Genomic DNA, 14712 nt, shown 5'->3' on the forward strand with positions numbered 1-14712 from the left:
ATTTTTGGAATGTTGGCCGCGGCTACGTCTCAGAAGGTCCATCCGTTGAGTCCAATTTTCGATGGCTCGTTCAAGCATTTCGATTGGTAACTGGCGAATGACACGCGTGATGTTTTGCTCCAAGGTCTGAATCGAAGCGGGATTGTCCGTATAAACTTTAAACTTTACACAGGGAAAAGTTTAACGGTGTGATATCACACGATCTTGGTCAATCGACCAGCCGAAATCATGAAATTATCTGCTCACCGCAGTGTTCTCTCTATAAATCCATTGATTGATGCGATGTGTGGGAAGTGCCGTGAACTTGTTAAAACCAAATGTCGCCGAGTTCTCGAGCTTCAATTTCAGGCATCAAATAGTCGGTTATCATACCGCGGTAACGGTCGCCATTAACGGTTACGTTCTCACCGGCATCATTTTTGAAGAAATATGGACCGATGATGCCACCGGCTCACAAACCGCACCAAACCGTTGTTTGAAGCTCTTGAATCTCTTCAGGTTGCTCTTCGTCCCAAATGTGACAATTTTGCTTCTTTACATACGCCAAGTCGTTCCATACGTCAGTTCGAGTTACGGACTTCCGGTTAGCACATTAGCGTCAGCATTGTTTGTGTTCCCCTAGTCGAAAGTCTCATGCCTATAACTGTCCATGCAGATAGATTAAAATTGCAGTTGTCGAAGTTGTTGGGAAGAAATCGCGTTGAAATCATCTCGGTACTTCATTGTTGATTATCCCGAGTTTCCGAGCGTATGGTCGAAACAACTTAGAGTTCTTAGCTTTAGGAATCCAGATTATCTTAAGCTATTTTGCCGATGCATGACATTACATGATATTACAAATATTGTATGTGGTATCTCTTCAGGGATCAGACTTTACGTCTAACTTAACCCATAAAAAATAAAAAAAAAGTCTAAAAAAAATTACGTCCTATTTGAGAAAATAAAAAGTGATGTGCTAGGTTGGCTAGGCTAGTGTACCTTGCTAAGAGCTAGTAACTCCATAGTCCTTTTGCGGTCCACTTTGGGCAGAAGGCTTTCCGAACCCCATAAGTGCTGGTTGCTGACCAATTCATACTGAGCTCCCGTGAGGCCCGTCGATCCAGCGGCCGTTTGCACGGAGACCGGGCAACACCTGTTCGTTCCCATCTGAATTGAATTTTTGGCTAGCGAGCTCAACGGCTTTACAGGTTCCGACGATTCCGCTGTGGCCAGGCACTCGCACTTTCAGCGAGCTCATGGCCTGTATATCAGCTCTGTTATCGGACTGGATGCATACCAACCTAAGAGAAGGTACTTTGTTGAAGTACATCTGCTGCTGCCTTAACAGCTGTCACTTCTTTATGAAAGACACTACAGTGGACTGGCAGTCAGAAACAAGAGTTAATTCAGAGCTCCCGACCGAAGACTCCTCCTACAACTTTCCACTTGAGCTTCGATCAATCTATGAAAAAGCTCACTGCGCCTCTTCTCCAGCGACTTCGCCCCACCCTCATATCCCTCGGAGGAATGTTTGAGAAGGAAATGTCGCTAGCAGTGCGCCACGCTGCCACTACGCCGCGGAGCCTAGCGACATTTCCACCGCGCAGTGGTTCAAGTTATCATGGATTCTTTACTCTCTATAGAAATTAGTTTATAATGTCTCCATTAATATGTCCACACCTGTAGCTGAATGTAAATAAGTGTGCTAGCAATTTTTCCTATCTTGCGCTGCTGCACACATGTCATCATCATCGAGCAGTACAAAAGCGTATTTTATTTTACTCTTTATGTGGACGCAAACAATTTCGTGTTCAATGTTCGTTGTCCAACACATTTTCAAAACAATCAATTGGCAACTAAACTACGCACAACTCCCACTTGGGAAAGGGATTGCATGCAAAGCGTAGAAGCGCTGCCATACACCCACCCTCCTCCGACGAATAGAATTTACAGCTCAACATATGAACTGACCCGCCAATCATATATTGTCCATATCGAACTGCAGTCAGTCCATTATCCCCAATGTTTATGCAATACACCCCCTTTTATACAACAACAACACAAACGTATTCGTGCTCGTGCCATAGCACTGGCGTCCTTTGTTGGCCACATAGCCAACGGGTAGAGGCCAGTTGTTTGTTGTGTGTATTTTTGTTGTTTGCCGTCATGAATATCCAATTGTCCTCTTAACACGATTATACCGTTTTCCAACTGCTTTTCCATGTTATCGATGCACTTGTGCGCTGGAGCCAACAGCATATCAAAAAAATAACAACAAAAATATAAATAAAATGAAAATACTAAGTGGGTTTACTGAACCCCAACTAACGGTTTAGGGCCGATAGCGCGCAGCCAACTTAACAATTTCGCATTTTTACGCCACTTCAGAAGCACCCCTTTTCCTCCCATATATGTACGTGTGTATGTGTGTGTGTGGCTATGTAATAGGTCCTTTTTGTTTGCCGTAAATGATGATTGCGTATGTGTTGACCCCCTCGGCGTGTTGTGGGTTAGCGTAACCCCCGCACCGCTGCTACTTTACGGCTTTGCATTTTCCACCTCAAATGCGAAAATATATAATTCAATGGAGAGCAATGCATTAATAATGATATGTGTGCGGTATGCACGGTACATTTCACGCTGCACGTAACGTGTCGCGTAACATGTTTCACCTAACCTCATTCCCCTTCATCCAAATACCTCACGGCGTTGTTTGCCGCTGGTTGTTTTATCCCCCAATTTTGCTACGCTTCTCAAATGGCTGTGCGTTGTATGCATTTTCGAGCGCATTTCTCTGCAAATAGATTAAATCCACATAAATTCTGAGCATGTTCACACACACACACGGACACATGCAGTCCTACATACTTAAGTGAATACGTAATACCATTCTTTTACGCGTACTTACCTGCCATTTTTAGGGGATGCAACAGTTACTATCCCTCTTCAGTTTGTTTTCTTAGCTTTTATGCTATGAGCCCTCCATACTCCCACGCGCTTTCAAGCATGTTTGCCGCAACTCCACTTTGAACGCATTATAAATAAATTATAAATCTGTCGGTCTGCAGCAGTTTTCAAAAGCACCCATTGCGGGTAAGCGTACGCGCAACGTATTCTTTTCAATTGAAAGTCGTGTGTTCTTGCATGCTTCGCCAGCGATCGTGTCAATTTGCTTTATAGCAAGCAGTGGTCTTTAAGAAAGAGGGGTGGAAAAGCGCAGAGCTGCATTTTTGTGTGGCGCTCCCTGAAATATTGCGAAAATTAATTAAGTTTGAGATATGTAAGTTTCTGTAGAGTTCTGGGTTTCAGTTTTAATTTGCGACACAGCTAATAATTTGAAGAATTTTATGTAAGAAATTGGTGGTTTAGTGGCTTAAGTGCAGTTTCTTATACTTCTTCTTCTTAATTGGCGTAGACACCGCTTACGCGATTATAGCCGAGTTAACAACAGCGCGCCAGTGGTTTCTTCTTTTCGCTACGTGGCGCCAATTGGATATTCAAAGCGTAGCCAGGTATGTCTCGACCTGGTTCTTCCAACGGAGTGAAGTTCTTCCCCTTCCTGTGCTTCCCCCTGCGAGTACTGTGTCGAATACTCTAAGAGCGGGAGTGTTTTCATCCATTCGGACGACATGACCTGGCCAGCGTAGCCATTATATCTTAATTTGCTGAGCTACAAGATCTGTCGCAAAAGAAACAGAACTTTTTAAATAATGGGTTGTCAAAAAAGTCTTGCGGTATTTTTATTATTATTTTTTTTTTTTATTGGATATTCCAAGTGTACCCTACGGCTGCTAGGTCTCTTTCGAGCTCGATTATATCGCAATTTTCACGACAGGTTTGTTCTTTCCGGAGCGTGGCGGTCTCTTCGACCACTCTACCAGAACGAAAACGGCGTTGTGCGGTGGAAATGGAAACTGTATCGGGTCCATAAACTGTAAGTAAATATGCTTTTTCTCTTTATTTAGCTCCAGAGCTGACAATCAATCACACACGTGTTTTGAAATGAGCTTTCCAAAAAGGTATAGCACTAGACCCGATGCGACGAATAACACTAGAACTACGCGCTATCAGCGCCAACTAGCGAAAATACCGCAAGACTTTTTTGACAACCATTGTATCTTAATTTTGTTGACTTGCGTAAAAATTTTAAGACAATTAGATAACTATCAAAAAGTGACAGCAGCTTTTGGTCATCGGTCGTAAAATGCATTTTGAACATAGAGCAAATATTAAATTTTGTTTTAAACTTGGGAAAATGTTTAAAACATTCAAATCGTGAAAAAAGTTTATGGTGAACAGTGCCTATCCCGTAGTAATGTGCATGAGTGGTTTAAGCGTTCGAAGGTCGTGAGGACCTATCGACTGCGGTTTTCAGTGATTACTCAAAACAATATTGAAAAAGTGCAGAAATTTATTAAGAATAAATAAATCTTCTTTGCGTTACATGGAAATGGAGTTAAATATCACCAAAGACTCCATTCATTGCATTTTGATAGATAAATTGGGTCTACGGAAGGTGTGCTCCAAGTTTGTTCCGCACAAATTGACTGACGACCAAAAATTTCTCTCATCGATCGACGCTTATGACCGATTATTTGACCAAAAATCACATTTTAACCATTAACCACTCCCCGTATTCACCTGATATGGCACCGTGCGAGCTAGGTTCAGAACATTTCAGCTATCCAAAAGGCGACGACCGATATTCTCTAGAGCATTCCGAAAATGACCTTAAATACTCATTTGAAATGCTAATTGACCGGGCTAAACGCTGTATCGAAGCACAAGGAAACTACTTTGAATAAAAAAATATAACTTTTGAAAAATTATAATTTTTTGTTGTTTTTTTAACAGTCCTGTTTCTGTTGCGACAGACCTTGTATGTACATATGTGAATGTCGTCGTATAACTCGTACAGCTCGTCGTTCCATCGACTGCGGTTTTCGCCGTTGCCAATGCACAAAGGTTCATAAATCTTCCGCAGAACCTTTCTCTTGAAAGCTCGTAAGCCCGCCGCATCAGATGTTGTCATCATCCATGCCTCTGTACCATATAGCAGGTACGGGGATGATGAGTGACTTGTAGAATTTGGTCTTTGTTCATCATCGACAGGACTTTTCTTCTCAGTTGCCCACTCAATCCTAAGTAGCACCTGTTGGAAAGAGTTATTCTGCGTTGGACCTCGAGGCTGATGTTGTTGTTGGTGTTAATGCTGGTTCCAAGATAGGCAAAATTATCTACGACTTCGAAGTTATGAATGTCGACAGTGTCGTGCGAGCCAAGTCGCAGGTGCGACGACTGTTTGTTAGATGACAGGAGATATTTCGTCTTGCCTTCGTTCACTACCAGACTCATTTGTTTCGCTTCCTATTCATTCTGGGAAAAGCAGAACTAACACCGTGGTTGTTGAGGTCAATGATATCAATATCATCGGCGTACGCCAACACTTTTATAGAAGATTATAACTTCTCTGTTCACATTTGCAAGCCGAATTGATTTCTCCAAGAGTATATTGAAAAAAACTCATGATGGGAAGTCGCTTTGTCTGAAACCTCGTTTAGAATCGAACGGCTCGAAGAGATCCTTCCCGATCCTGATGGAGCTTTTGGTGTTGCTTTACACAGCCTTATTCCCGGGAATACCAAATTCAGACATCGCGGCATCGCGTCATAAATACATAAAGACGAAGAGGTGGTGTGTGTCGATCCTCTTGTTCCTTCCAGAGCTAATTACTCTGGGCATCGGTCACTAGATTACTTTAGGGAGTTCTACAAGGTTATGCTCCTCATCGTACCAGCTGTTCTTTTGCCTTTTCCGGAAACCAATGGTTGCGTTTGCAGCTATACATAAGGAGCTTAAAAAACCGTCGCACATTTCCCAATGAACAGAGACGCTGTACAGTGCGCTATCAAAAGCGCTATTGTAGCTGTGGAGCAGGTTATCGCAGCAGACCTGAATGAGTTCATTCGTCATTGCAGACAACTATTGGAGTTGTGACCATCTATTTTATGGAAGATTTTGCGTAAGGATCTTGATTTGCGGTCTTGCAAAATCCAACTCGTGCAAGAATTGAAGCCGGACGACCGTAGAGCGCGGCGCAAGTTCGGTGAATGGGCCAACAACAAGGTGGGCTGATCCCGATTTTTACAAAAAAATTTTGTTCACCAATGTAAATAATGTCACAATCAATGGGGGACACTATAGAGTCATGATTAATGACGTTTTCGTACCTGAATTGAAGGATGTTGATGTGGACCACCTTCGGTTCCAACAAGACGGCGGTGTATGCCATACAGCCAACAATCAATTCATTGAAAGATACGTTCTCTCGTATTATCTCCCGTCGTGAGTCTCCACAATCTCCACAATCGTGCGACTTAACACCGCTGGACTATTTTTTATGGGGTTATGTGCAGTCGCTTGTCTACCTAGTTACGCCCGAGACAATTGAAGCCCTGGAATAGAATTTTGGCCGCGTTATTGTTGACATATGGGGTCACAATTGCTGCAAAAAGTGATTGAAAATGGTCCTCGGCAGGAATTTGTTCGAGCTAGTCGCAATGGTTACTTGCTCGAAATCATACATTTTGAAACTTATTGGCGAATTATGCATAGTGAAAGCCTGTGAAGTTCTATTGCATAACTGTGGAAGAAGATATAGAAAGCAACCATATACACGGACAGCCAGGCCGCTTTGCTTGCCTATTCGACACCAAAGATTAATTCCAAAGCTCACTGACATGCCAGGTTCACTTGTTCATAATATGGTCCCGGTCAGAGAACATTTTCGGCAACGAGTAGGTGGATAAGTTGGCAAAGCTAAGAGCCTCTTTAGACGAGTCCGAAGCGGAGCCAATACTATGCCCGCTAGGTACGATCCAAAATGAGCTTTATAAGCATAATCACCGAACAAATGGAACACAATAACAAGCTGCAAGATGACAAATAAAATTGGCTGAAATATGAGAGGAATAGAACAAAGGACCTGCTTTCTAGGTCCAGAAATAGCATGTACAAACTTACAACTACTATCACGAGGCACTTGTCCAAAGTGTTTTGACGGCTTTTGAAATTTTTTACATTCTCTTATGTCTGTATTGATTTTCTGCTGTTCAGTGTTTGAAAGTACTATTGAGCTATAGAAGCCTCCGGAGTAAAAGTCGGTTTTAGATCAGTGTGCTATATTGTCAATACTTAATGTTGTCAGGTTGACAAATGTAACTATGTGATATTACTTATAAGCCGCTTCAGCGTCTAAAAAATCACCTAACCAATTTGACCCAGACTTAACAGAAATTAAGGTCCTCTGCTACTTCTCTGATGCTAAGACAACGCTTATAAGCGCTGTTTCGGTGCAACATTTTCAACGATTTCCTAACTTCATTGAAAACACAAAATTTCAAACAATCTCGTGTTCAATTTTTCTAGTTCTAAGTGAATTTTTTTTATAGATTGGCTTGGTAAGCAAGTACAATGGGCCAGTCCGTGAAATTTTGTTCAGTTTAATTATTTTAATTTATCCTTAAGTTTACTTAAATATAAGTAGTTAACTCAAGGAAATCTATGATGCAACTACTTTTCGGAAGAGGAGTTCTTATTTAATATAAAACTTACCAAAATAAACTATCCCTGCAAAACCGCCTCTAGAATTGACAGCAAGTTCGTTCTTTACATTGATTTTTACTTACTTTGCCTAAAAGTATGCATTTGCATGCATGATAAGGCAGTGTTAACAAATCGACTGTCTCCGGCTCAGTATAAGAAAAACGCCATTCTCAAACACACTACCGGTATATTTGCCACATAGAAAAGTAAAAAACAGGTTATGGAAAAGTTACGCAAAATGATAAATATGAATTGCGCAATTTAACTGTCACTTTTTTTTACCCTTTCCTGTTGCATACCTTTGTGGGCGTATTTTCTGCTTACTCACCTCACGTATGCTGAATATTGCTTACGTCTTTCGAAGTTTTTTAGTGAATAAAATACTTGAGTTTTGCCTCTTTCATATTTTTTTAAATAAAATATTCTCGTCCGACGCGGCTTCTGCACTTCTTTGACTTTTGTATTGTATTATTGTGGTGTCTTCTCTGCTACATACCCTTTTTTTTTGCTGATTCAGCAGTATTCAAAGCTCCACCATTCAAAAATAAATACGCCTGCATAAAAATAAAAATAAAAAGTTATTAAAAAGTAGATATAAAACAGTTATATTACGTGCATTCTTGGTATGTAGCGTTTGATTATGACTTTTTTTATCGCATTCCGCCTTTGCTATTTCCTTATGTTGTCTCTGCTTTGCTCGCAAATTTATGTGGTCCATCATTCGAAGTTGACTTCACGCAAAAGTAAAGAAACAACAACAACAACTGTTGTGTCTGTCATAAATGTTAAGCTTCGTAATTTTTCATGCTCACCTTCTTGCTTGGGAGTTGTATTTTCTCGTCTTACCCGCGATGAATTTTTTATACGTATCCTTTTACTATCGGCGCTACTGAGTTTCTCAGGTACTTTCTTAAAATTTGTTTGTTGGTCTGTTTGCTAGACTGTCTGCTTCGTGAAATAGTGTATTTGCTCGGTACTTGTTGTATTTGTTTTTGGCAAATCATGCTTACTTATTTTGCTGACGGCTGCATTAGTAGATGATGATGAATGCTGAAGTCTCACAGACGCACGTTAGGGTTCATAATATGACCTTTTCGGTAAGCAGAGTGTGCTTAAATGACGAAAATGGAATAGAGTCTCAATTTTTAAGGCTTCTAAGGCTTCTTATAGTTTTTTGAATATAAATATAAATTTTTTAAATATGAATAAAATATGAATGTATGATTAAATTTATTATTGAAATTTCAAAATAGTTCAATACTAACAATAAAGGATGTTTTATATGGAAAACAGTCATTGTGTTAATAAATAAAATTTCATATTTGGCGAACAAAAACTTCATCTGAGTTCCATCAGTGGCCAAAATTTTTTTATTTGAGGAGATATCTTCAAGAAATTTGGCGCGGCTTATTGCCTAAGGCAATGAGGCACTCTGCGAAGAAATTTTTTAGATCGAACCATAGTACCTACCATCAAAATACCACCACAGTACTTAGCATCATAAACACCTAGATAGTTCGTGGCCTTAACCAGAAACCACCCTGTGAGAGAACGATCCTCGTAGTGTTGGATTTGCCAACAGCCTTTGACACAGTCACTCACATAATGCTACTTCAGGACATCGAAAAAACATGAACTACTTCAACGGTCGTCAATCATCCGTACTCTTTCGGGGTAAAAACTCAAAATTGATAAAAATTAATCAAGGTGTTTTGCAGGGTGGTGTCCTCTCCCCGGCCCCTTCTATATCTTGAAACTCCCACAGCCACCAGAGGGAGTTTTTATTACCTCGTACGCTGATGATTACACGATATTGACGTCGGGCAATTAAATCGATGTGTTCAAAGGTAAACGGCTATCTGTACGACTTGCCTCACTTCCTTTCTGCACGAAACTTAACACTTTCCCCCACTAAATCCACAGCGATCATATTTACAAACTAGACGAAGGAGTGCCGAGTTGGCCTTAATATTGCAGTCGAAGGTGTCAAGATTCCGACTATCAATAATGCTAAAATTTTAGTTGTGACTTCTGATAGTCTGTGCACCTTCACTCCTTACATGACCGCGATTGTCGCCAAAATACAGAGCCACAACAAAATCCTCTAGTCGCTAGCCGGCAGCACGTGCGGAAAGAAAAAAGAAACGTTGTTAGCAACTTACAAGGAAATCGGCCGGCCGGTCCTAAATTACGTCGCACCAATATGGTCGCCTGGATGCAGTGAAACGCAGACGAGGAAGCTACAGACCAGTCAGAATAACTACTGTACTCCGGATTACCACAGTATACCTCTTCATGTCTTCTATCGAACACCTACATAGTGAGGCGGTTTCGCTGTATGCTCCCAGTTAAGGAGCATAATAAACTCCTCTGCATGCAGTTCCTGCTGGGGCACTTTCGCAGAAATCATCCTGGCAGTCAACTGCTTGCAGCAGAACCGCCTCCTAGGAACATCAAGAGGGGTCATTCCTCAATTACGGCAGTTGCCGCAAGAAACGAGAGTGGCCCTTACTCAGCTTCGTACTAGATATTGTAGCACGTAAAACTCTTACTTATCCAGAACAGACCCCGACATATCCAATATATTTCCTGCGTGCAATGAGTCTTCGCATGACACTGGCCACCTCTTCTCCGCAACTTAGCTAATCCGCACCATCCTAACGGGGATTAGGCATCCGTTAAAACAACGACAACAACCCATCAAAATTAAATCACGAAATTCATCGTGGATTATTTTCTAGGGCACCGTACGTTTCCCAAAAAAATTGTTTTGATGGTCCCACTATAGCAAATAGGTGTCGTACAAAATGGCTGATCAAAATCAAGTCCCCCTGTGGGTAGGGGGTACCCCTTTGGGTTCGGGGAGGAAACCGAATAAACCCGTGGTAAGTCATGCCTGTCGTAAGAGGCGACTAATATCCTGGCTGCTAGTCCAGAGCTGTATGGAAGCTCAACTGGTAGTAGCTTCGGCTACGAGGTCTGACCGGAGACTTAATTCTGGTGCCACGGGGAGCAGTAGCCCTTGGAGGTAACTCCAATCTGCTCGTTGGGTTAGGCCCTTTGTGGAGATTCGTGGGGGTTGTGGTTAAAACCCAAATGCGGGAAGAACTGACCTTGTCAGTTGAATGTGGAGTTGCATTGCAACCGGGTGCCGGACCCAAAGCACGGCAGAGATTTTAGATGGGCCTCGAACCCGACCAAGGTGGTTAGTGTGTCCATGCCACACTGCCAATTGGTACTGAAAATGCTTAGCATTCTCAGGGCGCTGATCAACGCATTATTTTGATCCGCTGTGCTTTTGAGCGCCGTGGAGTAAGGCTGTCGTCAGCAGGTACCCACGTTAAACACACCGGATGTTGATCAAAATCAAGATAAAACATTTTTTGTGCGCTTTTATGTTATAAGAAATGCATCTTCGAAGGATATTATTGTAGCTTCGATGCAGATGAAGTTTCTTGTTAGTCGTTGTGTCGAAGCAACACTTACGTATTCTTTCTATTAAAATTCAGTTTAAATATTTTCTTGCCCCTAAACATTTTTTAGAATATGCCAATGTGTCGACTGACTAGGAAAAGTGACTTTTCCCTTTAAACCTAAATTTTAAAATGGAACAGCAGACATTTATATCTGTAAATCCTGCATTGTCCTAAAAATTACTCATACGCCCCGCTCCACCAAAAAAATTCAATATAACGAAAAATCACAAAATTGTGCCTGCCTACACTTCTGCCACTAAGTATAAAACCTTAAATGCCGACAACAACACAAAATTATTATTTTATATGCACTTCACGCTCCACTTCACCGAACGCCCCCGAATTGTCATTGCACCCACACGTGTCTACCAACTGTGTTGCACTAGCGCAACTGCGTAGTGTCTGCCGTCACACACCTCGCCACCTACTGCTCGTACGCAGTGTACACATCAGCAGTGTGTTGGCTGTAAAAGGCACAGTTGCTTCAGCATTCGCGTGTTACCTTATGCAACAAGCAAAAATGCGGCAAGCGACGTCTGCAAAATATTCAACTCATCTGCGTTTCGGCGCAAAAATAAAAAAAAATAATAATTTATATACAACAGTCGCACTTTCTGCATTTAAATACAAGTAGGTTTGCGCTGGCATGTTTATATATGTGTGTGTGTGTGAGTGGGAATGCGGAGCTTGCAACTCAAAAACGGCAACAAACGTGTGAAAAAAGAATTTTACGCTTTTGCACCGCTGCTCCGCGCGCATACCCAGCTTTATGCCGCTGGGAAATTTACGATTTTTTATATACACCCATAAACATATAAATAAATCTAGCCTACTGTTGGTTTTGTTTTTGTAACGTTGCCATACTATTGCCACTTTTTGCTGCCTCGCCAATATCGCTTATGTTATGGCCTATGCGTGGATGCCTACTGTGGCTCACTGCTTTTCTCTCAATGTGAGTGTGTATGTGTTTGGATTAAGGTCCGGCGTTGTCTGTGGCCATTTGCTGCCTGCTTTGGTAATTTGTATTTTATGATTTAAAGCTCCGGATATGCCAAGTGCAGCTCGGAAATTTTCGTTGCGAAAAATGCTTGTTTAACTCAACTTTGAGCTTGAACAGCTTCTCGCTTGCTTTTTGCTACGTTCAATCAATGCAACGTCAGTGTGTTACGGTCAATATACATATGTATGTGTTTCCACAGTTACTCAGTTGAAAAAAGTAATCAGTCAAATAATTAATTCCAGTCAAATGCTCTTCATTGCTTCAAAGGGGCAGAAAAGGAAAAAAAAATTGTATTAATTTGAAATGATTAATTGAAAAAGTTTTTAGTTAACGCAAGTTTTTTTTATTAATTTTTAAATAATTTTCCTTTAATTACCATAAATAATTTATTTTTCCTGTTTTTGTTTCCTTGCAGGTAAGAGCGATTATTCTAAGTATGTGATAACTATGCTGGTAAGGTGAGTTAAAGGAGGTAATTAAATAAGGGAATTTTTTGAAAAGGATGTAGTGGAGCAGAAATTTTGAAAAGCATTACCCTGACTTACCCTCATAACGAGAAAATATAGTTTAACTGCAGCACTCCTTTGAGAATGATTACTAATCAAACCGTTATGTAGCTCTGTTAATGAGCCGGCAATATACCATATGCGGTCCGGCGATTTGAAGAGCTTGAAACATCTTATGGCCCTGTATATGTTGCTTTTTGATACTATATCTACAGGAATGGAATGTACGAGGTGTGTTCAAAAAGTATCGCGAATTTTGTGTTTTTTCAAAAATTATTTATTTATTCATGAATATCTATTTTGTCCCCTTCAAAGTAATCCCCATGAGATATTATACACTTGTGCCAACGGTTTTTGCAATCTTCGAAGCACTTCAAAAAATCATTTTTTTTTATCTTCTTCAGCTCCTCCTTCGATGCCGTCTTTATCTCGTCAAGAAAAGCGTAACGTCGTCCTTTCATGGGCCTCTTCAGTTTAGGGAACAAGAAAAAGTCACAGTTTTTGGTTGTTTTTGGCCAAAAAGTCGTGTGAGCAGGGGCGTTATCGTGGTGCAAAAGCCAATATTTGTTCTTCCACAAATCCGGGCGTTTCTGGCGGATTGCTTCGCGCAAATTGCGTATAACTTGCAGGTAATATTCCTTATTGACCGTTCTTCCCTGTGGCAAGAGCTCATGATGCACCACGCCCCTGAAATCGAAGAAAACTGTCAGCAAACTGTCGCGATACTCTTTGAACACACCTCGTATCAATATTCCCGTGTCTTCTGTGTACTCAATCGCATGGTTTTGGGAGTTGCTCTGGAGGCGACTATCCATTCGTAGGCGTAACTACTCTTCACTGGATACCATGCTGCTATGGTCAAGTATCCAATGTTATACACCGGCTTCTGGTTTGCTTTTCTTACATCTGTTGTGTATAACTTTAGAATGTTAAAATACATACCCCAATCTTCCTCTACTTGGAGTAGTTTAACTACATCATATTGCTTCCTTTAAATTTTCTCTAATTTTTAAAGTTCGGGGATATAACGGAATCAAATGGGTGTGCTCTTCAAGAACTTTCCATTGGTCCACTTTATTTAACAGTTCTTTTGACATACATTCTGACAAAAAAGTACCAGGAAATTGTAAATAAAACGCAAAATATTTAATTATTCATCAATATTTATTTTGTCGCCTTCAAAGTAAGCCCCATCAGAATGTAATACACTTATGCCAACGACTTTTTCAGTCCTCGAAACACTTTACATTAGCACTTTTTGGATTGGCCATAAGTTCCTTCAGCGAATTTAGTTTTATCTCTTCGATCGACTGAAAAGGGTTCTAAAAAGCGGCATTTTCAGTTTGGAGAACAAGAAAAAATCACACGGAGCCAAAACCGGTGAATATGGTGGTTGATCGATCGTATTCATTGCTTTTGTGGCTTTAAATTCGGTCACAATTGTACACTTTTTGCAAAAAAATTCAACATTATCAGGACAAGTCATGCAAGAACGCGTTTCATATCCAAAATTTCCACCAAAATCAATCGAACGGACTCGCGTCGAGCTCTCTTGCCATCTCACTAACACTTGTCTGGCGATTTTCAAGCACCATATTCTTCACTTTTTTAATATTTTCATCAGTGGAAGCGGTCGAAGGTCGTCCAGAACGAGGCATGTCTTCAACGATCTCTCGAATTGTTTTTCCATTTCTGAGGCCGATGCTTAAAGTGGGTCAGGCGAAAGCAGTCCTGACTGAAACGCAGTGAGCCGGCACAAATAATGGCCCACTAGGATCGAAGGTTAGGAAACTTTTGCTATGCATTTGGTTGGATTGGTAGGGAACCATCTACTATGAGCTGTTCCCATATGGCCAAACTCTTAATTTGAATTTATCATGTCAACAGTAGGACTGAAGCAAGGATGTACTCGTACAGAAGCGGCCAGCGTTGGCTAATAGAAATGGGAATTGTGTTTTAACGAGAGGTTCGTTATGCTTTCACTTTATACTATGTTTTATCGTTAAAAATGGCTGTGACTTAATTCTTGTTTATTGAAGTAGACACCGCTTAAACGATAAAAGCCGAATTTAATACAACAGCCCACCAGTCGTTCTTCGTTTTCGCCAATTGGAATGTAGCTAGGTTCTTTTCGACCTGGTCTTGC

General features: G+C 41.0%; 1 protein-coding gene and 1 long non-coding RNA gene across 2 annotated transcripts in view; one reads left to right on the forward strand and one right to left on the reverse strand.

The window, feature by feature from the left end:
• LOC126752187 (stathmin) overlaps positions 1-14712 on the forward strand; it is a 249734-nt gene that overhangs the window by 45541 nt on the left and 189481 nt on the right. The gene's annotated exons all lie outside the window — the stretch shown is intronic.
• LOC126752199 (uncharacterized) overlaps positions 6687-14712 on the reverse strand; it is a 51935-nt gene continuing 43909 nt past the window's right edge. Inside the window, exons 3-6 of the long non-coding RNA XR_007665970.1 lie at positions 8397-8695; positions 8197-8348; positions 7913-8138; positions 6687-6910 (exon numbers count right to left, since the gene is read on the reverse strand). This is a non-coding gene — a long non-coding RNA (uncharacterized LOC126752199). The remainder of the gene's footprint in view (positions 6911-7912; positions 8139-8196; positions 8349-8396; positions 8696-14712) is intronic.

The sequence above is a fragment of the Bactrocera neohumeralis genome, chromosome 3 (genome assembly GCF_024586455.1).
Source record: "Bactrocera neohumeralis isolate Rockhampton chromosome 3, APGP_CSIRO_Bneo_wtdbg2-racon-allhic-juicebox.fasta_v2, whole genome shotgun sequence".
NCBI lineage: Eukaryota > Metazoa > Arthropoda > Insecta > Diptera > Tephritidae > Bactrocera > Bactrocera neohumeralis.